This window comes from Antechinus flavipes, chromosome 2, assembly GCF_016432865.1.
Source record: "Antechinus flavipes isolate AdamAnt ecotype Samford, QLD, Australia chromosome 2, AdamAnt_v2, whole genome shotgun sequence".
Classification (NCBI taxonomy): Eukaryota; Metazoa; Chordata; class Mammalia; order Dasyuromorphia; family Dasyuridae; genus Antechinus; species Antechinus flavipes.
This window is the reverse complement of record NC_067399.1, coordinates 573,049,262-573,075,489: the sequence shown is the minus strand read 5'-3', so window position 1 is coordinate 573,075,489 and position 26,228 is coordinate 573,049,262. Positions and strand designations below refer to the sequence as shown.

The 26,228-nt window shown below is 36.7% G+C and overlaps 1 long non-coding RNA gene across 1 annotated transcript in view; it reads right to left on the bottom strand.

The window, feature by feature from the left end:
• Positions 1 to 21,678, bottom strand: part of LOC127551435 (uncharacterized) — a 129,119-nt gene extending 107,441 nt beyond the window's left edge. Inside the window, exons 1-2 of the long non-coding RNA XR_007951087.1 lie at positions 20,786 to 21,678; positions 18,437 to 18,598 (exon numbers count right to left, since the gene is read on the bottom strand). This is a non-coding gene — a long non-coding RNA (uncharacterized LOC127551435). The remainder of the gene's footprint in view (positions 1 to 18,436; positions 18,599 to 20,785) is intronic.
• Between the last annotated feature and the right edge of the window lie 4,550 nt (positions 21,679 to 26,228).

Sequence of the window (26,228 nt, the reverse complement as noted above, 5' to 3'; positions counted from 1 at the left end):
TCGAATACTGGAGTGATGGAATCCAAATGTGATTACATTGTAATCAATGATGAGAATAAATTCCCATTAAAAGATACTCAAAAATCTCTTCCATTTCATATTTATTTGTTGTCTTTCTTCCAGTTTCATCCCCAAATGTTTTTGTGATGTTATGGCTTAGGTAATGACTCATGTCATGTTTTTGAAAGTTTATTTTCCCTTCTTCTACTTTCTGCTATTTGGGTAGAAATACTATTCATAATTTTCCGTCATCCTTCTTCATAACATTTTACAAGTGAGCTTGTACTCTAACCAGTGTTGCCTTTGGCTGCTACATTCTTCAGTTTGGCAAAGAGATCAAGTATTTATTTCCTCAAGTCCGTTTCTGGGCTCCTTTGGCCTCATCATTGTGGTGACTGTTTTGCATCAGTTAGACATCTTTTAAAATGGCAATAATCAGAGTCAACTAATTTTGTTCATTTCTCATTTTTTCAAAGTCAACAGTTTATTTAAATTTGCCAAGTTGGAGCTATTGTAATGTTGGCTCATGTTTCACCTTTCTTCTAATTTGGTAAGAATTTTCACATTCCAACCAGAAAAGGATCTGACTGCCCAATGACAGCAGATACAATAACCAATTGTTTTCCTTCTGCTAAGATAGCCAATCTCATTTTATGGTGTTTAGGGATATCTCTATCTCCTTATAGTCCCAATATTTAATATTTTCCCAGTGTACCTTCACAGCATCTTCTGAATCTGCTTCCTCTACAACTTATTTGCCTACCACCCTATTTCAGTTTCTCATCACTTCTCACCTAGACTACTAAAACAGCCTCCTAATTGGTCCCACTACCTTTGGTCTTTCTATCTTTAATCCTTCGTATTAAGACTGCCAAAGTGATATTCATAAAGCATCAGCCTGAACAAGTTAGTTTTTTGCTCAAAAACGTCATTGACTCTAAGATAAAATATAAACATCTCGGCTTGACATCTAAAGTTTTTCAAAATCAAGATCAGCCAATCTCTCCTAATTTTGCACATGATTCCCCTACTATACATATTCCATATTCCAGCATTCCTCACACACAAAAATCCATCTCCCATTTCCATGTCTTTCCCCTCACCATAAACCATGTCGGCAATGTATTCCTACCTTTCCTCTGTCTCTTAGACTCCCTAGCTTTTTTCAAAACTTAATTCAATTATGATCTCCTACCTAATACTCTAAGCTTCCATAATTTCTTTCTTGATGCCTCAAGCTCTTAGTGCACCCCACCAAAATTATTTCCTATGTATTTTGAATTTTCTCATATATGGACATGTTATCTCCCCAGTTGAATGTAAGCTCCTTAAAGACAGCTACTGTTTCATTGTTGTTTTTGTACTCCTGGCTAGCATTTCATAGGTAGCTAAAAATGCTTGCTAAGTGATTGATAGAGTCACCTGTTCAGTTGCATTTGGGCAGGTCTTTAGAGGATGATACTTTATGGGAAATGTTCCCAGAACAAAAGTCATTTTAAAAGATTTTTGAATTTTTTGTATTTTAGATTATTCCAGCCATTTCTCCTACTCATTGATACAGATATCTAAGAATTAACTATATATTATAAAAATATTTAGACGTAAGGAGACATTTATTTCCTAAACTTGAACAAATAAAAATCCTCTCTTGAAAAATTTTCCTGTAATAGCACCCAAAGGCAACCCTGAATCTGGAAACATGTTTTCAGAAAAATAGCTAACATCACCATTCTCCTCTGTTCACAGTGATTTTGGTGAGTGAAATTGCAAAACTATCCTAACAAACCACAATAAGAGTTTAAAGGATATTAAGCCAGATTAAATAGAAGCTTCATCTTTTGCCCAGCTAAATATAGCTTCTTAGTTAAAGTAATTGCCTGTAGCCCTATAAAAAATAAAATTTAACATAACTAAATTGTTGTTCATAAAAGTAAACCTCAGGAAATCTTGGGGCACATTTATGTGTTAACACTCTGGAGGAGCTTTCGTATAAACCAATAATTTTATAGTCTAAAATGATTTGATTTCCATGCCAACTGTTTGGGAAACATACATACATGACCCTTAATCTGACTATAAAAGAAAATTTTAAGATTCCCCAAAGCCATAAGAAAATACAAATAGTAATTTACTTCCATTTTCTTAAATCTTTATCCTAATTTGACTATTGGACACATACAAGTAAAACCTATTCTTTAATATTCTATCTATATTTTCTCTAGAGGTCAAAGGGTACTGGAAAGAGAACTGTCTTGGACTTTAATAAATCTGGGTTCTGAACCACTAGGTAGCCAGATGATTTTGAGTAAATTGTTTGACCATTCTGAGCCATACTTTACTCATTTCTAAATGGGCATTATAATACTTTTTACAATCTCCATAACATGGTTATTGTGAGAATCATATGAGAAAAAGCACTTTTTAACCATCAAGCTCAAGGCATGTATGTAAATTCCTATTATCATTAAGGAATCTTCCCATAGCGTATTTTTCATGAGGAATTTTTAAAAAGAAAAAGAGACCATTCTTCAATACATCTAAAATTGAACAAATTAAAATGGCATGCTGCTACCAGGAAGAGACTTAAAAACTATCCAATCAAGATCCAAGAGTACATCACTGAGAAGCTGAGAAAGCCTCAAAAAAAATCAGACTGCCTATTTTGTAGATGTTAGAATGTATTTTATGCATATATCAATCAGTACTATCATTGTTAACAAAAGAGAGAAAAAAACAACTAAAAATGAATAAATAACTAATAAAATAGGATAGAATAAAAAATAAGTAACTCATATAGCAAGCTGGTAGTAGAGCCTGGGATCGAGCTTAAATTGTCCACTCCGACTTCTCTAAACTAAAGAGGCAAATTTACAGTTTAAACAAGGAACTCAAAGCATGCTTTCGGCTCCCACTAAAGTCAATAAAAGCCACATGCCATATCTCTGAGGTTAGTTTTGGCTCAAAAAGGGTGAGCACATCAGAACTGACTCAAGTCTTAGATGGGTTTTTTTTCCTTTCAAATTAGATTTAAGGCTGAAAGACTCATATTTGTGTACTTTCAACAAAAGGAAATTATCAGTTTGTGAAGTGTGTGTGTGTGTGTGTGTGTGTGTGAGAGAGAGAGAGAGAGAGAGAGAGAGATGAAAAAGAAAAAGAGAGAGAGGAAAAAGAAAGAGAGAGAGAGACAGACAGAGAGAGGAAAAAGACAGAGAGAGAGGAAAAAGAAAAAGAGAGAGAGGAAAAAGAGAGAGAGGAAAAAGAAAGAGAGAGAGAAGAGAGAGAGAGAGAGAGAAGAGAGAGAGAGAGAGAGAGAAAGAGAGAGAAGAGAGAGAGAGAGAGAGAGAGAGAGAGAGAGAGAGAGAGAGAGAGAGAGAGAGAGAGAGAGAGAGAATGTTTTGGGAGAAGGATAAATATGGCTCATAATATCACAGGATGGAGAAAAGGCTCAAAGGTGAGAGGCTCAAAATTAAAAAATAAAAATGAGAAATAAGAAATCCTAAAAGCTTGTTATTAAAAAATAACATTTTGATGAGTTACATGGAAATAAACCCAAAACATATGGATTAAATTCCTCCAAAAATAAATACAAGTTTAAAAGAAAGGAAAAGTGCTTAGCCACTGTTTGAGGTTTTCCTTACCTCAAAGCTCTGGAAAACTCCATAAAAGGATTAGACAACTCAATGACCCTGACACACAGATAGTTTTAAAATGTATTCCTATCATATATCCCCAAAATCAAAATCAGATTTAAAATGTCTGATTTTTAAAAACTAGCTAGTCTAATCTAATTCTCCTCTTTTTCCTCCTTCTTCCCCTATATCCACCTACAATAGGGAAAAATTCAGTTCATTAACTGTCTTCATTTAAAAAAAAAAGATCTTCTCACCTCAAATAGAAATAAAAAGACATCACCAGATTCACAGTTGAAGGTTGTAAGTCCAAAATTCTGCTCAGCTTCCTCTGCTTTCTGTTGCCCTAGATAAGTCTGTTTCCCCTTTTTGACCTCAGTTTCCCCATTTGTATAAGAGCAAGATATGATCAGATTATCTCTAAAGTTCTTTCCACCTCAGAATTCTTTTAAAGAAAGAGTGGGGAATTCTCTACTCCTGCACTGTATTGGCAGAAAGCCCTCAAAGACAGTAGCTAGCCTATGCCAAGAATAGGCTACCACTGAATCTTTTGAATGATAGCTCTGGTCAGGCTGTGAGTCCAGTGAAAATATCCACATCATTTTTCTTGCATAACTTATGGAGTAAAATAAAAGCATCAAATACAAGTCTCCCAGAATCCTGAAGGCAATGCAAACATGACTGAAATGGAATGTGGAAATATTTAATAAAATGAACCTACAATAAAACATATTTAATATTACATTTTAAAATGAAGTCAATGTGAGATGTACAGGGATCCTTATGTATGGATTAGTAGCCCCCATTTCTATTTGAATTTAATGCTACCGGGAATGAGTAAGAAAATGGATGGATAGAGGCTACAGTAACAACCAATTTTGTCTTTGAGTTAAGGCTATGCCTTGTTTCAGAAGAAAATCTGGGAAGAAAACAGAAGATTTTATCAACATATTGAAGATAAGTCTGACAGAAAGAGCATTAAACTTAGAGCCAGAAAATCTGTGTTTACATTCTGGTTTTTATCAGAAACGTTATTTTGTGTGAATCACTTTCCATCTCAATGAGAATGTTAGTCTAGAACCTAGATCAAAGGTTTCATGACCTTTTTTTGTATCTTAGACACCCTTGTCAGTCTGGGAAACCTATGGACTCCTTCTCTGAATAATGTCTTTAGTACATATAGGATGTTAGGCTGAAATTAATTATGTATTTTTCCCCATCCAAGTTCACAGATCTGAAATCTCAACATAGATCTTCTTTGACCTAGATGATATCAAAAGGATCTGCCATACCTGAATTCTATGAATTCTTCCATGACTTCTAGTAAAATAGTTATTACCAGCATGATATAGTGAGTAGATATATGGACACTGAGTTAGATGACCTGGTTTTTCTTTCAGTCTCATCAGCGACTTATATCTCACTATGTCTTGGTAACTCATCTTTACAAGACCACCTGTTCCCTAACTCCCCCACAACGTAGAAGATGCATGAACTCATATCCATAAAAATACCTCAGCTCACAGAGCAAAAGAACACTGAAATAGAAGGTATTATCAGGGCTTCATCCCCGTCCCCCATACATTCCATGCTGGTGAGAATTCACTGTCTTCACTGTCTTTTCCTGAAAGCTGACATGTAATCTTTATTCTGATACAGGAAAATAACCACCATATATGAGCACTCACTGTGAGGCTGCTAGCTTCATTCAACAAAGTCAATTGGCAAAAGTGATCCCAGACATAAATCAGACATCCCAAGTCATGGGGCAGTATTCCTTCGTGAAAAGGTTGGAGCAGAGGCTAACTCGCTACCTGTCCAGAGATGTTGGAAAGGGAATTCCTCCAAGGAAAAAATGCAGCATCAAACTCTTTATTTAAACCAAACATACAAATGATGGGGAGCTTTTATTGATGTAATACTATGGCATTTACACAATGGAATAGAAGATGCAACCTATTTGAGAGGGAAATATATTTTCTCTTATTCTTTGTAACCCCAGAATTGAACACTATGCGCGCTCTCTCTCTTTCTCTCTCTCTCTCTCTCTCTCTCTCTCTCTCTCTCTCTCTCTCTCTCTCTCTCTCTTTCTCTCTTTCTTTTTCCACATATATATAGTTGGTATTTAACAAATGCTCATTGAATAGAACTGAATAGTTTTAGAACGAATAAACAAAAAAAAATTAAATTTTTCCTATGTACCACGCACTGTGCTAGTTCCTTCTATAGAGAAACTACACACAGATAGCATAATTTCATTGAAATTCAAAGAGAAAGTCCCCATATTCTTTAAGGTAAAAAATAAGTCATCTTTAATATTATTTTCATGAACACCATAGTGTCTGATATTGAGACATTTGGCAATGTCTGAGCACTATCAGTCAATAGTAATATAATCTGAGTAATATAGTCAAATAATATTCACAACCTTCATTTAAGATTCTGTCATTGCTAGTGAGCTAGTGCAGTCATGTCCAAGACTTCATGACTTCATAATTTGCCATATCCTTTTTCAGCTCATTTTACAGATGAAAACTGAGGCAGAGTGAGGTGATTTGCCTGGGGTCACACAGCTAGTAAGTGTCTGAGGCTGGATTTGAACTTATAAAAATAAGTCTTCCTGGTTCCAAACAAAGTGCTCTAACCATTATGCCACCTAATTGCATTTGCTTTAAAGTTAATAAAGTATCTTATTTATAACAAATCTACTAAGTAGATAGTTTGAATATTGTTATACCTATTTTGCAGATAAAAAAGAAAAGAGAAGTTGCTTGTTTGGGGTAATATGGCTTGTCTTAAACTAGAGTAGGCTATCAAATGAAATAATATTTGTAAAGTTCATAACACAGTGCCTGGTACATAGTAGGTGTGCTATGTATAATTTTTATTCTCTTTCCCCTTTCCTTACAGTCTAGTTCTTTTAACTATTAGGTAAAATATTAGCTTTCTCTCTTTCTCCATTCTACCATTCTATTAACAAATTAATGACAAAGAGAAAAATATCGCTTTCTTTGTATGAACAAGATTTTTGTTTTATACTATGTTAAAAAATATGATTTAAAACAACAAAATTTTTATCAACTATCCTTTTGTCATAGGATCTTATAGGAAGACTGGATAATATACAAAAACTTCTCCACTCTTCCATGAAAGAGTACTTGCTATATATACATAATTTCTAAGCAATAGTCATCTGAGTTCTGTTTGTTGTCTTTTGTAAATATTGGAAAGATAATGCTCATTTTCTGTCCAGTAAGAAAAAGTTCCTTTCCTAGCAATTTGTGTCATCGGTTTGGTCAAATCTGGAACTCTCTAATATAAAGGAATTGTTTGAAATATCACTGGGGCTTTTAGAGACTCTTATGGTTCCTTGCCTGCGGAAAGAGATACAATAAGACTGTTGTTGTAAGTGGAGCCGGGTTCAGTATTAATTAGGTCTACTAAAACAATTTTGACTACAAATCTAAGCAGAGTCCCCAAAGATTTTATTGTAATCATTTTTCCAATAATATGCAACAATTTTGTTTAGGCTAAGTCATACAAAGTGCTAGAATTGGGATTTGTTTCTTTATGACACAATTAAGCATGGAAACTTAATGTTGAAGATGACCATTTGAGGTCATTTAGTCCAACTTTCCACCCACAGCAGTAATTCCCCTCTACAATATTCCAGAAAGGAAATCATTTAACCTCTGATTAAATACTTCAGCAATGGAGAATACCCAAGGCAGTCAATTCTATTTTTGAACACCATCAATTATTTAAAGATTTTTTTGGATACAATGGACTCATATCTTTCATGAAGTGGATTCTAAGCCAGCAGAAGTAAGTTAAAAATTAACCTTGAAAATCCTTTAAATTGCTGAGTATAGCATATCTTTAAATAGTTTATATAGTATATGTAAACTTTAAATAGTATATAATGGGAATAAGGCTTCCCTCAAAAGAAGAGAGTCTATATCAAAGAACTGATTGAGCTATGGTGGTTACATACATCTATATATTTTAGAGTTTGTTTTTTTTTTGTTGTTGTTTTTTACTATTCCCAGTAAAAACTCCTCCTCGGGAAACAGATGAAACTAGGGCTTTTCAAATAGAAGAAAACAAAAATAGACAATGTTTTAGTAGGCAAGAAAACTGACAATTAGGTGAAAAAATACTTTTCCAAGACCTTTACACATAAGTGTGATTATATTTGAGGGTGATATCATCACAGAACTCTTTCTTCTTCCTGACTTACCATGAGAAAAGAGCAAAGTTATGGTTCCTTAAAACTTCCACCTACTGATCTTTAGGCTCTCTCTCATGAACTGCACTGAAAACATCTAATCCCTCTTCCAAGAGGCAACTCTTCAAAGATCTGAAGAAAATTCTGTCTCCATCTTCTTTCCTTTTTTTTTTTTAAATTACCATTGCTGCCTTCCAGACTCCTTTTCCCCTTTCAAAAACACCTTATAACAAAAACAAAAGGCTGTTTCTCCACTAGAAGCCATCCCAGATGTAGAAGGGAAGCCCTACCTAATAATTAGTGTATGTATATGTATGTATATAATGTGTTTGTATGTATATGTACATATACACAGATATATGAACATTTTACACGTGTGTATCCATGCAGAGAGAGAAACAGAGAAAGAGAAAAGGGGAGAGAGAGACAGAGAAAGACAGACAGAGAGACAGAACCAGAGACAGAGACAAAGAGACAGAAGAGAGAGAAGAGAGAGACAGAGACAGAGACAGAGATAGAGAAAGGAGTATTCCAATATAATTGACTTTTTTTCTGGATTCTCTACATTCTTCACTAAACTCTTTTAAAAGGTACTACAGTTTGATCTCAGTGGATAGCAAGGACTAATAGTAATCTCAGATATGGATGATACAAGATTTTTAAGTGGCTGTTTTTGGCTATACCACTTTCACTGAAAATATTACTATCTAAAATTTTGGCCAGAGAGGAATGTGATTCAACAGACTATGATTAAGTGACATAGTAGATAGATTCTAGACTTAGAGTCAAAGGACTTTGGTCCAAATTCTTTTTATGACCTTGAACTTAGTTTCTCTGGGCCTCAGTTTCCTCATCTGTAAATGAAAGGAATTGGACTAGAATCCACCTCAGGCATTCTTAAATCATTTCTGTGTCAAAGACTATCAAATGAAGTTTTTGAACTCCTCAAAAAAAAGTTCTCAATTTCAAAAAATAAAATCCATAGGATAACAAGAAAATCAATCACATTAAAATAAAGATATGATTTTTTCCATCCAAGTTCATGTACCATCTGAAGTCTATCCATGGACCCTGAAACTATAGTCCCTGATTAAAAACTTCTGAACTAACTAGATGGAACCAAAGGTCAGTTCTAACTCTGTGATCCTCACAACAAGGAAACTTTTTAGTGCTAAGAAACAGGAATATAAGGAATTCATCTCATTTTGAACCTGGGGTCAAAAATATCTTCTTGAATGAATAGATATGAACAGAAGAAAAGTTGTGCTCTGCTTTTTTGCTGAATTCTTTTAAAACAGAACAATTAGGATTACAATTATATTAACAATAGACTTCACAATTTTCAAAGCACTTTGCACATATATTATTTTGAGGTAGATAGTGCAAGTATATTTTTCCCATTTTGCAGGGAAGAAGAAGGAGGAGGAAGAAGAAGAAAAGGAAGAGGAGGAAGAGGAGGAAGAGGAGAAGGAAGAGGAGAAGGAGTAGGAGGAGAAATAGTTCCATTTATAGAGTGTTCTCAGGTTTGCAACGTACTTTACTGTAATATCATAGATTTAGGGTTGGAAACGACTTTAAAGACCATCTAGGCAAACATTCTTCTTTTGCAAATTAGGAAAATGAGGCAAAGTTAAAGTGGTTTTTCCAAGCTCACTAAGACAAGAAGTATTTCAGGAAACTTTTAAAACCAGATATTCCTAATTCCACTTCCAATTCCCTCTCTACTACACTATGCTCTTTTCATGCACTGTCTCATTTGTTCCTTGAGATGACTTAATGAAGCAAGTGCTATTATTATCTCCATTTTACAGATGAAAATATTGAGACCAAAAGGTTAAGTGATTTGTCCAGCATCAGAGTTACTAAGAACCTGAGATAAGGTCCCTGTCAGCCTATTTTCTCTATCCACTGCACCATGCTATCTCTACAACATCTGTCACATTTATTGATTAACAAAACTTTGAGATGGGTGCTATTCCAAATTCAGCATTCCAGACTTGTTATATATTCTGCCCTGTTGACACTGAGGGTCAGAGAAGTTAAGGGTCTTGCCCCAGATGATAGTGCTGGTCCTGGGGAATAGACTGAAGAATTGTACTTTCACTCTACACCAGATAAGTTACATACACTTTGGATCTTCTAGGAAAGAAGTGATTCTATGTGCTTTTTTGTTATTCCTAAAAGGATTGGGGAGGCAGGAGATAATAGGGAAAGGGAGATATATTATCTTCTCCATCCCCAACATACACAAGTATTAAATTGGCCTGCATTCATTTGTGTTAATCTGATACCCTGAAACCCAGGAGTATTTGGGGGGAAAGCTTAAAGGAGAATAATTGGACTTTGTTTTCCAGGTTATAAAAAAGAAGTCATGGATCTTCACAGTCAAGTAAAGTTCTAAAAACATAAATCTACATTCTCTTTGTCTGAAATTGAAGTTAAATGAAATCCCCCCAAATCATTTTTAATGCTAACTAAACTGTATTCAACTACCTCTGTTGGGGTAAGATAAACTACCATCTGCTCCATGATTTTGCACTTATATGAAATTTGGCCTGTGTAACCAGAATATTTATTTTAACAGGGAATATTGGAAGTTTAAAGGCATTGTGGCAATTTAGTCTACTTAAAAGAAAGCTGAAGAGTGGTAATAACTACCTTCCAATATTTGCAGGGTCACCACAAGGTTATTAGGGGGTGCAGACCAGGTGTTCTGTATCTCTACCTAAGAGAGAAATAGGTTTAAATTGCAGTTACAGAGCTTCAGGTTATTAAACAAAAATGAGAACTCCTTTATATGAAGGATGATTAAACAGGACTAGGCTACTGAGGAAGGTCATAAACTCTCCATCTCTGGAAATGTTTAATAATAGAAGAGATAATTGTCTATTATAGATGACTTAAGTGGCAGTAGAAAAACTAGACTTAAATATCTCAGCAATCTCTTTCAGCAGGTGGATTTTATCATTTAATGTGACTCAGAGCTGAGGTCTACAGGCAACGAGTCTGACTTACTTTTGGTTCAAGTCACTGAGAGGCACAGTGATTGAATTAGTTCCTGTCTGTTTGGATATACGTTAGGGTAATAAATTAATATTTATTTCTCAATAGATAATTGGTTAAAGGCCATTAAAAAGATCTCTAAAGAAAAATAGCAAACTATCAACCATGTGAAAAAAAATGTTCTAAATCAATAATAATAAGGGAAATTCAAATTGTAACTGTGAAATTTCATCTCACACCAAGGAAACTGGCAAACATTAGAAAAAATGTAAATATCCACTGTTTAGAGGAGTTATAGAAATATGAATTATTGGTGAAGCTGTGGATGGATTACTATAACCCTTCTGTTATAATGCAAATTGGAATTATGCAAAGAAAGTGACTAAAATGTCCATAACCCTTGATCCCCCAATTCCACTGCTAAGTACATAACCCAAGAAGATCAAGGGCAAAAAGAAGGGTCCTGGATACATCATTCTGTTTGTAGCAGCATTTTGTAAAAAAAAAAAAAATCAGAAACAAATTAGATGCCTTTTGATTGGAGAATGGTTAAACAAATGGTGGTTTTGCTGTGCTGAAAAAAATATGAAGAACACAGAGAAACATGGAAAAACATATAAACTAATATGAAGTGAAATAAGTAGAAACCAGAAAAAATGTAATAGATACAACAATATAAATGGAAAGAATAATAACAAAATCAAAATGTAATGTTGTAAAATTATAATGATCCATCTTCACCCTAAAGAATGCACCTCTTTCCCCACTTCAGTTCACTGAGAAAAATTGAGAAAAAGCATCTCCTCCCTTCCCCTTAAAAAGATAGAGAACAATGTATGATAACATATATGCTATCACATCTGACTGATATATTGCATGATTTTGCTTACAGGTTTTTTCTTTTTTTCTCATAATTTTTTTTTGTTAGGGGCAGGTAGGTGGCTCAGTGAATAGAGCACCAGCCCTCAAGGAAGGAGGACCTGAGTTCAAATCTGACCTCAGACACTTACCACTTCCTACTTGTGACCCCCTGCAAGTCACTTAACCCTAATTGCCTCAGAAAAAAAAATTGTTAAAAGAGATGATTTTTCTATGAGAGGTTGGATTAACATATTTATAAATGAGAATGGTGTAAAAATAAAATGCAATAATAAAATTAATATTTTAAGAAAATAAAATAAACTTTCATGTACACTATATATATAAATTATCATAAATTATCTTTAAATAAATTTTATTTACAACTTTTGTTTTATGCCAACTATAGTTCCCAATGTCCTCCAAATATTTTAGTTTTTTCTTTATTTCTTCAGGAACCATTTCATAATTACATTTATAAATTGCTTTGGTGGGCTGATTCCAAGATATGTTATGCATTTTAAAGTTATTTTAAGTGAGACTTCAAATTATTAGTATTCCCTTCTAGGTTTTGAAATTTCTATATAGAAATGCTATTGATTTTTTTGTTAGTTTATTTTGTAAGCAGCTGCTTTGCTGAGGCCATTTAGTGTTTTAATTAGTTTCTTTGGGAATTCTTTAGGATTTTCTGAGTAAGCCATGTCATCAGCAAATGTAGTTTGTTTCATCTCCTCTTGGCCTATCTTTATGCCTTTATATTCTTTCTTTTGCCTTATTGTGCATTTCTAGTATTATATTAAATATTATTAACACAGATGAGTATTCTTGCTTTAACCGTGTGTGTGTGTGTGTGTGTGTGTGTGTGTGTGTGTGTGTAAAATTTCTAATGTTTCCTTAAAGGGTATAATTCAAGCTTTTGGTTAGAGAAAGATACTTTTTATAGCTCCATGAATTCTTAAATTTTACATAAATACAAATAAATTTATTTTCACAAGAATTTCCTTTATCCATCCTATTGCTCTATAAGACTTTTATTTTAGTGCTGGTTTTTGGTCATCCCCTAGATCCTATCTCAATAGCTGTTCTAGTATCAGTCCCTTCTCATCTTGTCACCCCAAAATTCAGAGGTAAGAAGCTAAATACATCAACAAGGCTAGGTGGTAAAATGACAGCCCTCATTCACTTGCCAGAGGGAGCAGAAGACTTGTGAGCAGCTAATTTTTGTTTTTAATATAGTCAAGCTCACTTGGTACAAACAGAGAAATCAAGGGCGACTTTCCTTATTCCTTCAAAAACAGATCATGGCATTTCAATAAGGACTGGGAAAGGATTGATATCTTTAGATACGAGTAAGGAAAGAATTTTAGTCTTCAGTCTGCTAAGAAGAGAATACAAATGATTATGATAAGAATATGGCTTATCTAAAGTTTGTGTCTTGCCCAGTGTATCTAGCAGTGTAGCTTGTGTAAAGTGGCATTTAGTATTTAAAAGTACATTAGTCTTTGGCCAATAATCTTATCTCTCTACTCTTCTTCCTTAAGTCCATTCTTGACATGGCTGTCAGATTAATTTTCCTTATCTTTAAGTCTGGTCATGTCCCTTCTCTGCTCAAAACTCCCTATTGCCTAATGAACAATGTTCAAATTCCACAACCTGACATCCAGGGCTTTCTATCATCTACCACCTTTATTTTCAGTCTTAGCTTCATCTACTTACTCCCTTCTAATCCAAACACATGGATTTATTTAGTGGGAAAGGAAACTAGAAACCATAACGCCATCATCTATTTTTATGAATGAGAAAACAACTCATGCTTTTCTGCCCCCATGAATGCTAAAGCTATCTTCTATATCTGGAATTCTATCCATTCTCTTTCTCTTTCTCTGCTTGCTGAATTCCTATCCATCCCAGCTTTTTGTGAGGATTAAATGTGATGATTCTGCATTTTTTTAAAACTTAAGAGTGCTATATCAAAGAATGCAATATAAGAGTGCTGTAGAAATTAATACCATTTATTCCCACCATCCCCCAGTACCTTAACACAGTAGTCTGATCATAAGAGATGCTTGACTTTTTTTTTTGGTTGATATTTTGTTGTTGAATTGCAACATGAGATATTCTTACAGGACATAAAAAAGAAACTAGTTTTCAAAAAGGATATCAGAAATATCCTTGTGGAAAGTCCCAGATTGTCCAATTAATAAACTAGAGATTAAAGACATGTAAACCCACAGAAAGCAACATCATCTATAAAACTGAAGCAACATTTCCCACAACTTCCTACTACCACTTGCTCACAGACTAATCCAAGGAAATGCTGTAATCATCTTTAAAAAACCAATTCTTTTCTTGCTTCAAACAGAACTCTAGGAGAGAATGTGGAAAAAGCCAAGATGGCTCCTCTCCTCCCTGGAGCTGAAGGTAGGGAAGAGAGAGAAAGAACAGAGGAAGACATGAATATGTATTTGACAAGTTATTGCTTGGTGTGGCCCAATGGACTGCTCTCTGAAAAACTAAAAAGCTCCTAAGGAGACACCTGCTACCAATCTCTTTCAAATGACATGACAAGTTTTGAATACTGTTAACTGTATAATCTCTGATAAGTCAACTATAGGTTCTCTGTGCTTGTGGAGGAGAATAATGCTTACAAATGGTTTTATATGATGTGATTTCCAGTTCCCTTTAGTTTGGTTAGGGAAATAAATTTCAGAAAATTATAAGCAGTAGGAAAAGTGACCAAGGAGATGAAAGCAACTGAGTTACCCTCAGGGAGCACAAAGGCTTTACCAGAATTTAGGACAGTGCCTAGAACAAAGTAAGTAGCAGGGAACCAATGAAGGGTGTGTTTGGGAAGGGAAAGAATGAGTTCTGTTTTTAAAATGTTGAACTTGAGATGGCCACAGGACATTCAGTTTGACTCTTATCAGGCAGTTGAAATGTGTAAACTATAAAGGTATTTGAGTGTGTTTTTTAAATGATACGATGCTTTAGAAAATTTAATCTGACAGCAGGTATAGGAGAAATTGGAGGGAAGGAGGAGGACTGGAGAGAGAAAAATTAGTGTGAATGTTGTTTCAATAATCTGCACCAGTGGTTGGCCTAATCTCACCAGCAGCCTGTTTTTGTACTGCTTGTAGCAAAGAATGTTTTCACATTTTAAAATAAAGTTTTATTGAATTTTTTAAAGTATAAAAATAACTCTTAGCTCTTGAATATATAAAAACAAAAAAGATTTAGCCCACTAGCCAGTTTGCCTACTCGGGATATATAAAAGACAATGAACCAAGTAGCATCAGACCTGAATAGGCAATAAAAATATGAAGTAGGGATAAAGGTAGAAGTGGATAAAAGGAGAAACTGAAAAAGTAAAATTCATAGTCCTGGAAACTGATAGGATGTAGAAGATGAAAGAAAAAGATCACTCTAAATTTGGAGAATAGATTGGAGTGGAGAAGCATGATGAGTTCTATGATTCTAACTTCAGTTCTGGACTCTTTGAACTTGAGATGCCAAGGGAACATCCATATATGGTCAGAAGCTCCTGGTTAAATATCAAGATTTTAAAATCAAATACATAGAGATGATAGTTGAAGTTGTGAAATCAGAAAACCTACCTAGGGTAGAAGATAAAGTGAGTCAAGTACAAAACTTTGAGGTAAAAATCTAAATTTTTAGAGAAATTTTTAAAGACACCAGACAAAGAGATAAGGGAATAGTCAGAGAGGTAAGAGAAGAAAGACTCAGAATCATATAATAAAATACAGATAAAAGATTAGAAAATTTTAGTCAACAGGTGGTATCGGACACTGTCAGATGCTACAGAAAGAAGAGGAAAGGTGCTGAGAAAAAGACTATTAGATTGAATAATTAGGAAGTGTCCTGAAGCTCCATAATATTACAAGTTCAAATCCCATTGGATCAACTACAAACATCTTGCACAAGCTAACTGCCTGTCTTTTTATTATGCAAATTATTATATGGATTAAGTTTCAATCAAACTCTAAAAACTATTTGGCATTGAATAAGAAGATTACTATTCTGGTTTGCTCTCATAACTTCAATTTTGGGAGTCAACTAAAACCTAAAATAGAATTAATCTCTATTGTGTGTAACAAAATTAACTTCCTTTGAAAATAATACATTTCAATTTATTTTTTTCCTTTTAGTGCCATTCCTAAGGCATAAGGGACGAAGCAAGATAGCCACTCCAGCAGGGGTATATTGGAGCTAGATAATATAGGCTCAGAGAGCCACTGGTTAAATTTTCACTGTGAAAATTTGTAACTCAGAAATTAGCAAATGCTCCAAATCAGGATTTAATTTATTGCGTTGTTGATTATCTACAGTGATGATGTTGTTCAGTCATTTCAGTCATGTCTGATTCTTTATGACCCAATTTGGGGCTTTCTTGGCAAAGATACCAGAATGATTTGCCATTTCTTTCTTTAGCTTATTTTACAAATGAGGAAACTGAAGCAAACCAGGTTAAGTGACTTGCCCAGGATTCCAAAACTCATAAGTGTTTTGAAGCTAGATTTGAACTCAGATCTTCCTAATTCCAGACCCAACACTCTAACAACTGTGCCCAAGAAAATATTAATAATGCAGACTAAATTTTAGTGTGTCTACCCGGAGAGCCAGTTGTTATACATTTACCATTACACTGCTGCATCAGGGCTCCAGAGGAAAATATCAACAGATCATTCATTCATTGTCATGGGGAAGACAAAGAGGAAAAAGAACTAAAAAGGAAGAGCACTAAGATGATCCTTCTTCATTTGATCTACCTTGAACATTTGAAACAATTTTGGATGCATGGCAGTGAAGACATTCATTCTTACTAAAGAATGGAACATAGTTATTAGCAAGAAATCAGATATAAGAAACAGAAGGGATTGCCCTTTCACTTCAATATACATTCAATAAATGACACTAAAAGCTTTGTCTAAGATAACACTAAAAAAAAAGATGACAATCCAATATAATCCATTATCCTGAAGTTTTAAAAAAATTACAAATCTGGTATTATGTTTTAAAATAATTCAGATGATAGACTGTTTTTAATCCATTATTCAACAAAAAGATCCACATTTTAATACATTAATTTAATAATTAAATTACTTTGGAAATAGCAAAAGGTCAGTCTAATTTTTTTTGTTTACTATCTTAGACCCTAATACAATTTCATGTTGTTTTTTTCCCAGCTGTTAAGATTATAATTAACAACGTTTCTTTGCTCTTATACAAAAACAAATAATTAATCAAACAGATTATGCTGTCTGCTGGTTAAATAAAGGGAACTCTTAAAGTTGGTTATTTTGTATCAGAAGAAGAAGAAAATATCATAATTCACCAATTCCATTAATATTTATTATCATCCTAGATTCCCCTGTTCAGTACCTCTCTTATCTGATCTCTTGCTCTGGATTTGTGGCAGGGAAGAAACAGTGGATATAATTAAACAGCCTCTTTTATTAGCCATGTTAATTCTCTTCTCTATTCCTATAAATCAGGGGTCCTCAAACTTTTAAATAGGGGGCCAGTTCACTGTCCCTCAGACTGTTGGAGGGCCGGACTATAGTAAAAACAAAAACTTTGTTTTGTGAGCCTTTAAATAAAGAAACTTCATAGCCCTGGGTGAGAGGGATAAACATCCTCAGCTGCCGCATCTGGCCTTCGAGCTGTAGTTTGAGGACCCCTGCTATAAATAATTCAGAATTAACTACATTAAAATATTTCTCCTACCAGAAGACCATCAAGAAATGAAATAGTCAATTGTCAGAACAACTTAGGGGTTCATATCCTTCCTTTTCACCACATTTCTAGTCAAGCTGAAATTCACTTGGAAACATCCTCAAATGTCCAGAACCATGCTGTGGTTATTTTTTTTTCAACTTCCTACCTGCTAGATGAATTATGTTAAGGTTCTTTAGAATCTATTAAAATAAACAGAAGAAAGTAGGAAAATGAAAATAATAAATAATAAAATAATAAAATGAGAAACAGTGGTATAAAAAAAAACTTTCTGTGAGAAAGATGTCAATTTGTACATTGGTTTCTCAAACTTCTTACCATGCATTATACCCTATATTCACAGTACTTTATATTCACAAATGAGATGCAGCAATTTTTGAAGTATTAAAAGTTTAAAAATCAGGTTTTCACCTTAGGTAAAACAAAAGAAAACATGAGTGTTATACATTTTGAGAGCTATTTTCTGCAATAATACATTATTCCAAGATTCCAATATTCCACTGATTTCTTGCCTGCCCAGGTACTAAACTAGACTAATGACTAAAAGTCATTAAAGAAGGGGGAATAGAGAACAGAGAAGAGAGAAGAGGAAAACCTCTATCTCTATTACTGCCTGGGGATTCAACTTTCAATCAACTTTTAGGAAGTTCCTGTTCTATAAAAAGTACTATCCTAGGTGATGGGGAGAGGGCACTGCAAAGATAAAAAAGAATATATCCTTTCCCAAAAAGCTTACAGCTTAGTAAGGGAAGAAGACATATACACAAATAATTGTGATATGAAATGAACATCAGTACATTAGACAGACAGAAATTGCTATGGCAGCAGAAGAGAGAAAGAAAACTCCAGCCACAAAGGGGAGAATTAGGTCCAGCAAAAGTCACAAAATTCTTCTGAGAAAGAAAATGAGGGGTTTTTTTTCCTCCCTGAGTACATTAAGCCATGTGAATAATAAAATACTTACTTTAATCTGTTGTCCAAATGTTTCATGTGGGGAAAACCTGGCACTGGTTTTGTCCATGACAAAATTCTTCCATTTATCCCTGAATGTATATTTCTGGTAAAAAGCACATCTGCTTACATGCTAATTCCAGCAGTAATTTTTCCAATACGAAGATAAAGTGATCTGTCAGTCAAACATAATTATTATGTTAGTAGAGATATAATTCTCCAAGATTCAGAATGAATGCTCAGCTAATTTAAAATTAGAATCAAGAAGTTAAAAACAAAACAAACAAAACAAAACAAAACAGTTTGAATTGTTTATGCATTCACATATGCAGATTATTACATCCACTAGGAGGCAGTGTGATGTACTGGGGGGAAAAAGAGACAGGATCAAAGAGATAATAATTCTAGTTTCAGGACTGCCAATGACTTGTCCAAGCTCCCTTCAAGTGATCTAGGGTAATTCATTTCCCATTTTCAGGACACAGTTCTAAAGTTCTTTGGCACTACATGTAGTTAATTAATAAACACCGGCCAATGACCATGAATTTGGGGGTTATTTTCCCAATCCAGATATATGACTTCTTCCATGTAGGAAATTTTTCAAAAAGGAAGTCCTTTCCCTGATGCAGGTCAACAATTTATCTGTAACTATACATCTTAAGTGAGTTGACTGGGGCACTGAGAGCTAAAGACTTGCCTTTCCTCATATAGCTGATATGTGTCAGAGATAGGTCTTAAATGCATTTCTTTCTCACTCTATCACTATATCATACTACATCTAAATATAAATTTGGAGGGTTATAGTTTTTGTTTGCTTTGTTGATTTAACCTATGTGCTTCCGTCACATAAATATAGACATTTAAAATGATTTGTAAAACAAAATTTCACTTATTAATAGTTCATTTACATATATGTATATACATGTGTACATATATTTGGAGGAAAGAAAAAAGTTCTTTACATTTAAAAAAGAATTTGATTGCTTTCATATTCAGGGCAAAGAAATAGGGTTAAGGTTTATTAGATTGGTGGCTTGAAAAAATATCCCTGCTACTTCCTAATAGTATATTTGAACATGTAAATTAATTTGTCATTAAACAAACATTTATCAAACTTATACTATTTGTAATGCATTGTGCTAAGCACTGAGAGAGATACAAAAATTAAACAAAATAGAGTCCTTGCCCTCCTACATTTTAATATATGTGCTGCAGAAGGGAGCACAACCCTCCTACACTTTAAACAATATTTTATTTGTTCCAAATTATTATAAGTATTATCTTTTTTCTGCAGACATATATATTTTATATTCATCCTCTATGTTTTCTAAAGTCTCAATTGGTGATCATGAACATTGTTGGCTTTAAAAATTCTTAATACTTTGGTATTAAATAAGGAAAGAAATGAAGGCAAATATATAAAAGAAATGATGGAGAAAACTAAATCTTTTTCTTATTTTTGAAAGCAGTATTTCTATACTAATTTCTTCTAAATTTTTTTAATTTTATTTCCACTCTTGACTAACCTATTATTCCATTCCTCTGATACTGTTCCTTTCCTCTTCAGCAAGTAATACTGATTGCTATCTAGAATTTGTACTAGAACCTTAAAAAAAAAAAAAAAAAAAGCCCAAAGAATGGTTTAGGATACTGACAGGTCGGGATAGCATGTTGTTCTATTTTAAAAACTTTTCTTGAGAGCTTTAAGAAGTTTTCTTCAGAGCCTAACATACAAACAAGTTGATGCAAGCAGACCTTGAATTTGATCATATATTACTGAAGTTTCCTCCACAAAATAAATGTTCCAAACTTCTTTAAGAATTTATGCTACTTCTGTCCCGGGACATCCAAGAGTCTGTTGCCTTTAGCGGTCTCAGTCACTTTTACAGTCCCCATCCCAACCCCAAAACCCACACAAGCATACACACACATTTAAAACACTGAAACAGGTGAAAGCAATAAGGCTCTCCTTGAGACCCAGGGATATTTTGGCCACAAGCTCGGGGAAGCTGCTGGGAGCTGTCCATGGTGGAAAGGCAATAGACCCCGCCCTCCTATGAAGCTTCAGTGCCCCGGGGGGTAGGGTCTAAGATTCCTTTAGGGACTTATTGGAATCCTAGGCTCTAGAGTCCTTTAGAATATGAAATTGAAGGGAGAGGGATGAAAGCTATGTAAAATTAGAGTCTGTGAATGAGAGAGAAATATCTTTCTAGTGCAGGGGATACACAAAGCAGGGAGGGAATGGAATGGAAAGCAGAATACAAGAATGTCTTCTGATATTTTCCTTTATTTCTTTCTATTTTCCTTCCCCTTTGGAAGCCTAGAAAGAGTCAAAAGAATAAAAAAGTGGGGGAGGTCTCACCTGTAGCCCAAATGCAAGGCATGCAGGCTGAAAAGTAGTTTCACAGCTGGATCCAAGGCTCTGAAGCAGATTTTGGTCTGTGGAGTTTCAGACAGCAGCAGCTCACACCCTGCCTCGGATCTGATATGCTAGGAAAAGGTTCTCAATCTTGGTCTTCCAGGGCCAACAGGTGCATATTTTCTGAGCTAAAGTGCTCAAGTGCGGCAGCTTGAAGGCCCTTGGATCTCCCATAGGGCTGGGGAAAAAGCAAAAAGGGGTAGGGGAATTCCTGTCCAGCACCTTTCCGGAGAGTGGGAAGATATGGAGCTTGGGCTGCGGTCTACGCCCACAAACTTTCTCCAGAAGTCCAGCTCGCTATAAACCTCAGCGGATTCAGAGCACAGAAAGAATGTGGCCTTGGAGCCAGAGCAACAACTCGGGGCCCCAGCAGTCAAAGAGTAGTAGGAATCTCTTCGGTAAGGAAGGTCTGCAAACATCAGGAACCCTATCAGACTGAGGAGATGGATCCAGGCTCTGGAATTTCTTTCTCAACCTATAATCCCAACACAACAGGTCACCACTGTTCCTTCTTCTACTTACAAGACAATATGAAAGGGCTCTGAGAAATCTCTATTTTATCCCAACACTCACCCAGGATTTAATCAGACTGTGGAAAACAAAGGCAGAATGATTTCCACAAAGGAAGCATAATAAATTTCCTAAACAGGAATTTTCTGTCTCTATCCACCCTTGTGCTAAACCCAAGAAAAAAGTTCCCCACTACAAGATACAAGCTGACTCCCATTTGATCTCAAAAGTTATTCTGCCTAGTCTTTGAGTCAAATCTGACAATTCCACCTGGGGAGGAATGCAAGGATAAACATTCAAAGACTAGTCAAAAAATAAAGATTCTCACTTCCCTGAATTATGATCAGTGAACTAGCAGAAGGCCAAGTTTCAAGGCCCAGTGCCATCCCACTGGCTAATTATGAATGGAAAATTGTTCCAATTCCAGTACCAGGCAGTCAGGTGTTGCCTAGGTGTCAATGTGCAAGATAACCTAGTAGCCTGAGTGTTGGAGGGAACTGAAAGGCGAATGGGAGCAGGGGAGAGGAGAGTAAATGAACAAGGGATGGGATTAGGTACCAGACAGAGAAAGAGAGGAGGAATTGGAGAGGGAAAGCAGAAATACACACCTGTTGTTTCCCAAATGGCTAAATGTATCTGCAAAACTCTGAAGCATCAAGGTGAAGTCAAAAGCGATTGAAGTAAGGCTGCCCCCTGTCCTCATGGCAAAGGCTAATCTGGACAAATTTTACAGAGCACACACACTGACTCTGCCTTTGAAGGTGGGGGGAAATCATCTTAGAGAAATCCAACAGATTCTGCAAGATGCTCCTAGTCAGTTGGTCACCATTTCTGCATTTGTGTGAGTGAGCATTCCAGAGAAGACCCCTCCAAGAGCCATTCATAGGCATGTGCACGTGCACTTTTACACAATATATACACACACCACCAAATCTGCATATACAAACCCCATCAAGAAGGCAACCCCATCACCACCATCACCACCACCACCGGAGTCCCCTCTCATTCTTTCCTCCCCCTTGCAGTCCCGGGGCAGCACCTGCCTCGAGTATAGAAGTTTCACACAACGCACGCAATCCAGAGGCAAAAGACAATATCTGAAGACAGCGTAGTGTCCTGATTGAAAAGCAAATGGAAGAAAAGACAGAAGGGAGATAGCACAGTCTAGACAAGGACGGGGAAAAGAAACCAAAATCTAGAATTCTCTTCCACCTCTCTCTCTCTCTCTCTCTCTCTCTCTCTCTCTCTCTCTCTCTCTCTCTCTTCTCTCTCTCTCTCTCTCTCTCTCTCTCTCTCTCTCTGTCTCTCTGTCTCTCTCTGTCTCTGTCTCTCTCTCTGTCTCTCTCTGTCTCTCTGTCTGTCTCTCTCTCTGTCTGTCTCTCTCTCTGTCTCTCTGTCTCTCTGTCTCTTTCTCTCTCTCTGTCTCTCTCTCTCTCTTTCTTTCTCTCTCTCTCTCACACACACACACACACACACACACAGAGAGAGAGAGAGAGAGAGAGAGAGAGAGAGAGAGAGAGAGAGAGAAGAGAGAGAGAGAGAGAGAGACTGGAGCACAACCCACTCCTCAGTAGCCCTGGGGAGGGAGACACCTGTAACCTGTATCCTCACTCCCCTCTCTCTCTAACTTTGTAGAGAAAACTTTAAGCCTCACTTACTTACCAAAGTTCTACAGTCAAACCAAACATCCTCTATAAACCCTTTACCTCTCTCCCCAGTGCCATGGCCCAAGCTTCTCAGCCTGCCGGTACATTTCCCTGGAACTCGGGGTCTCCCTGGCAGCGGCCAAGTCACCAACTTGGTTCCGAGACAAACGGGGTTACGGAAGCTCTCCGTACCCCAGAATGGGCTGCGAGACAGCTGGGCAGAGGGAGCCGACTTGGTGGCAGAGGCGCTAAGCTCTGCGCTCCAGCTCCACAGCTCCACACCGGACCGGACCGGCGAGCGCACACACTACCTCTCTGCTGTTCTGTCCTATCTTTTCGTCTCCTTCCTCTCGGCTGTGCCCTGCGCTTAGTCTGCTCTGAGCACGAAAGTGCCCTTCTCCACTCCAACACGACCGGCCTGTCCCTCCGCATCTGGGGCTCACCTATTTATACTTTCTCTCGTTCCCTATTCCCAGTTCTTGGAGATACCGTGCCGCTTGCCCCATCGGGACTAGCTCCTCCCTTTCTCCCGTGACGCCATCCCTCCCGCCGGCTGCCCTTAGCCTGGTATCCAGAGGCTCCTCCTATCTCCCCCTCCATCCTCCCGTCCTTCTCCGCCTCCGTCCCCGCCCACTCGTCATCCTTCATGCCCTGAGGAGGGGGAGGGCCAGGGTTGGGACCCGGGCGAGCTCTGGCGGCAGCTCGTGGAGGCGCAGGGTTTAAACTTCTGCAAGACTCGTCCCCTCACCAGCCACCCATAGTCGCGTTACCACAGCTCTAGGAACCAGGACTAAGGGCAGGAAAGGGTGTGTGCCGCAAAGCAGCTGCTAAGGAGAATGCACCGAGCTAGAACTGCCACTGAGGATCACTAAGTGCCCCGAAGCGAATAGGGATACAACACTCAAATGACAGGTTTCAGAGCGGGACGGACTTCAATCCAATTCCCTCTTTTTGCATTTTAAGAAACTGAGGTCCAAAGATTCATTCCAAGTGGTTTGCCCAAGGTCACCAGAGCTGGGACTGGAATCTAAAACCCCCAAAGTTAAGGCAAGTGGCTAGGCAAATTTGGCTCACTCTCAGAGCATGGAGTACTTGTATGTGTCATATGGTTTCCTGCGCTCCTCAGCTTTGTGAGCTTGAGATGGAACCGAACTATTTTCCAAGGTTCAAGCCCTGTCCCAGGGTTTCCCCAAAGTGGGACGTTTATCAATTTGATTAAGGAAAGTATAATTCACGGAATGAAATTGTCGCAAGATTAGATCTTCTTAGATTAGGGAAGAACCTATCAACACCTCTCAAACCCTCCCCTCCTCCGCAAAACTGAGGCTCAGAGAAATCAATTGCTTGCCTGATGTTGCAAAGAAAATAAGCACCAAAGTCTATCTCGATTAGCTCTCTGGTACTTAGATACTGAAAGCTAATTCGGGCGCAAGATGCTTCCCCACTCACTGGCGAAGAATGGTGCCTGTGCTAAGCACAGCCAGCTAAGTAGGTGTGGGACCCGGCAAAAAATAGAAGCTGCAGGTGTTCTTGAAGTTTCTGGTGCTTTTTCAAGAGGAGCTAGTCAGTTTATTACGCCTTCTTCCCCATAAGGGTGAGCAAAACTCGGGACTGGGGCCGGGACCGGTAAAGGACCTTTCTTCAGAGGTTATGATTCTCTGTCTCTCTCGGCCAGGGAGGGGCTTCCTCCTCAGCCTTTGGCAGCATTGTCTGCTTATTTTTCTGAACTTCTGGGAGATGAAAGAGAAAGACTCAGCTGGAAGGAATCCAGCACCAGGGCAGCACCCTCCTCCTGCTCCCTTTATCCTTTGAGGCAAAATAAATGGGAGAACCAACTACTCTGGACCTTTTCTTTGATCCTTGTTTCATTGCCTTGTTTCCCCTCCCTTTCCACTCCCCCCATTCCCCAACTCAACAGTCCTGGGAACAAGAGAAAAATGTTTTCTGGGGGAGAGTTGCCTTGTAATTTTGAAGTTTCAAATTTAGACCTTTACTATCAAGATCAGTTTTCCTTTGAAACATAGTATCTAAGTCCTGGAAGGCATCCTAAAGATGGCCTAAACCTCTCTCATTCTTATTCTTACTATCTGCCTGTGTGTGTGTGTGTGTGTGTGTGTGTGTGTGTGTTTCTGTCTCTTTCTTCTCTGTTTCTGTCTTAGTCTTTTTGTCTCTCTGTGTGTTTCTCTGTCTCTGTCTCTCTGTCTCTCTCTCTGTCTCTCTCTCTCTCTCTCTCTCTCTCTCTCTCAGATGAGGAAAATAAGACCCAAAGTGATTAAGTCATTTTACCCAAATTCATGTAACTAGTTGCTAACTAAAAACTTCTGACTCCCCACTCTGGGCACTTTTCCCAGGAGCATATTGCTTCTCTGTTGTAAAAAAAAAAAAAAAAAGGGTTTGTTTTATTTTTTTTCTCATCAAAAGTGGGTGGTTTTAAGCACTATAAGATTGGAATTTCATCAAAAACCTCTGCAGAGAGCTATACCTTCAAATTGAAACAGTAGGGAGAAAAAGAACCTGGATATGATGGTAGACCTGACATTATGCCCACAGGAAAATGCTTTCACAATCCACAGAAATATTCAGAAAATAAGAATGTTACTGCAGATTCCAAGGCTGTTTACCTCAAACAAATTGTAATTCAACAACCTAAGTGAAAATGTACCAAAGTCTGACTAATTACAAACAAATGCTTAACTATCTAAAATCAAATTCATCTCCCTTCCCCAGGAGCTCTCCCAACAACTACCAACTTCCTTATTTCAGTCTATGATACCCACCATTATCCTAATCATCAGGCCCAAAATCTAGGAATCATCTTTGACTTTTCTCTTTCTCCTACTATTCACATTCAATCAACCACCAAATCCTATTGATTTCAGTCTCTCCCTATTCTGATGTGGGAAGTAAGAGAATAAGCACTTATATAGTATCCACTATGTACCAAGCATTCTACTAAATGCTTTACAAATATTGTCTCATTATCCTACATAATAAGAGCTCAGTCAGTTTTTCTAAAACACCACTAGCCTCAGACTTTAAAGGACTCCCCTTTAAAGAAGAGGATAGTAATGTTTTCAGTTTTTATTACATAGGGTTAACCAAAAAAGATTTTTAAAAGGAAATAATATATGAGAAATAACTAATGCTGTCGCTAATGAGTAATAACATTTAAGGCTACTAAATGTAGAAGAGAGCAGTGGCTAGAGCCCTGGCCTGCAGTCAGGAAGACT